This window comes from Pelecanus crispus, chromosome 1 (genome assembly GCF_030463565.1).
Source record: "Pelecanus crispus isolate bPelCri1 chromosome 1, bPelCri1.pri, whole genome shotgun sequence".
NCBI lineage: Eukaryota > Metazoa > Chordata > Aves > Pelecaniformes > Pelecanidae > Pelecanus > Pelecanus crispus.
The window spans coordinates 166991558-166994233 of record NC_134643.1 but is presented as its reverse complement, the minus strand read 5'-3'; positions in this window follow the sequence as shown (position 1 = coordinate 166994233).

The following is a 2676-nucleotide window of genomic DNA, read 5'->3' as shown; positions in this document are numbered from 1 at the left end:
CCTGCGTGCCGCGTGTGCCACCAATCTACAGGGAAAGCTGGGAGAATGCTGATCGGTATAACACAATGTACGCTTCGTGCTGAACTGTAGCGATGCCTGCATCTTACTCAATTAGATTTGTATGTGAAATAAATGGATGAGAAGTTTAGCGTGAGAATCACCAGAGCTTGAGGCCAACGAGAAGAGCGGATTAGGGAAGCTGCACAATACTAGGACTCGAATGTACTTAGAATGCAGAAACAGAAAAATAATAGTAGGTATTGCCAAAAAAATGAAATTTCTGAAAGAATAAACTCCTTTGGGGCTTGCTGATGTTGTGTTACACTGGTCTGTGGTTTATGCAATCAGTCCGATGGCATCTCCTACAGCGTGCACTTAATAATTACCTGGCTGCTGAACAGGTTGATTTCTTCTTAGGTACAAATCAAACAAGAGTTGCAATATATTGCAATGTGGAATATCTGCAGTCAGCACTTCAGGTGCTAAAAAAAGCTGCCATGATGTAGAGCTACAGCTGAACCCAGATATCTTAAACTGTGTTTATATGGGGGTAATCTGCTCAAAGGAGCTCTACTTTCTTATCAGCTACTCATGCTCTTGACTGTTAAAATTCATTAATAAATTCTTAAGGTAAAGAATGAGTGTGTGGTTATAGCTGTATTTATAGCACGTACTCCTGTAAGAAACACAAATCTTGCTGTATAAGTTCCACTGCCACAGCTGATGCTAGTCAAATATCACCGCTCTGTGAGAGATATATATATATATACACACAGATATATAGATATATAGAAATGGCCGCACAGCACAGGCAGTGTTACGTTTCTCTATCATGTTTATTCCAGCAAAACAAGCAGTCTGTAATGCAGTGAGGAATGCTGAAATCACTGATAGCTCCTTCGCGTACAGAAATAATTGAGATACTACCACCATTTTGGAGCTGTTAAAGTATGAAATGAAAGATGCCATTTCTTCCCTGAACATTTGGTCTCTTCTCTTGCATAAACAACAGTGGTGAATGGGAATTTCAGTTTGTTCCCGAGCACATCTTATATACCCCCGTGCATTTGGTGGAAACAAAGAGTAGGCCTTTGAAGTTTCTTCCTAGAAAGGGACATACCAGTAGGAAGCAGAAATTAAGAAAAAAACACCTGTTTTCTCAGCAATTTGAGATAAATGGGCTAGTTGGATTGCCCTGGCTTCTGCTCATGTTATCTTTCAATATTCAAGGTCTCTCTTAAACCAAAAATAATAATAATGATAAAAAATTACAGAAGTCTCCAAACAATACTAGAAAAGAATTCACCCTGATGAGCACAAATGTTTTAATTTGCCTCATGGAGAGAGATAAAGGTTCACACAATTGCTTCACAGCTACTTCTGAGGTGGATTGCGGTCTGGTTTCATTTAGTAAGCCGATGCCATGAGGTTGACCTCTGTAGGGCTATTTTGTGTTCTCAGAAGATCTGAGTTTCCTAGCGAGGCTCACTTTCTAGGAAAGCTCAGAGCACAGCAGGGCTTTTAAATATTCAGCGAACAAAGATGAAGATGTAATTCTGCTTTCTCCTACAAAGCTCTGAACTCACAGGAGTGCATTTTCAAGGTATGATCGAAAACTCAGGCAACATAACTTGGAATAAATAAGTATAAACCACAGTCAGTGTTTAGAAAGTACAGTATGTGATTTCTGTAAACTGCACAGCTTAAAATGACACATTATTCCAGGACCATATCCTAGCACCAACCGTTTGGCTGTGTGGGTAGACATTTTAATTGATGGGTACCTTTCTCTGTCATTAGTTAAATGCCACAAAATATCACACTCGGTTAAAGGTTGTAGGGAAGTTGGTAAGATTGTTTCTTTTTGTCTCGTAGGTAGGAAGAACATGATCATTTCAGAGAAGCTGGTGAGGTGAATCCATAACGTGGAATAACTGATCACAACTATTCATTATTTAAGTTCTAACAACCTGAATTAAGATTGAAGTATCTTAAAGAAAATGAAGACAAATTACTATTTGTTTAGAACATGTGCATTTTATAAATCTTAATAGATGTGTTTGACTCAGTATTTTAGATTGGAAAAATGATAATAAGCATAAAGAACTTGCAAGGGTGTGCAGCTCATCTTGGGATAGCCAGTATTGGGTGAGATGCTGAAAACTGATTTAGGTAGTGCATTAATGCCATTATGAACAAAGACCAATTTATTTTGCTCTATAACCACAATTTGCTTGGCTTTCATGATGGAGGTAGCCAAACACTAACACTAGTCACTTCCCAGTAACTACTCCTCCCAAGATAATACATCTTTCCAAGAGAAGCTTATCCCCACCTTCCAGACAGGGAATCTGAGGAAAAATGTTATTAGTGAATCAGCTGGTGCATACAAAAGCCTTCCACAGAGGCGCTGCACTTTCTAATGTAACTGAGGCATCCCACCAAAACCATGAATGTTCAGATAACAAAGAAAACAGAATTTGTTTGCTGTGGCCTTTCTCGTAGAACTGTGTCTTGTTTTCTTTCTTGAAGACACAGCTTGCCAGCAGAGCAAATAATTGGTGGGATGGTCTGGAGGAGACAGGGACTGGAGGGAGGGAAGGCAGCAGGGCCCTCTGAGAAGGGGTCTGCAGCAGCTCAGCTGCATTCAACCACCAGCAATCCAGCAACTGTGCG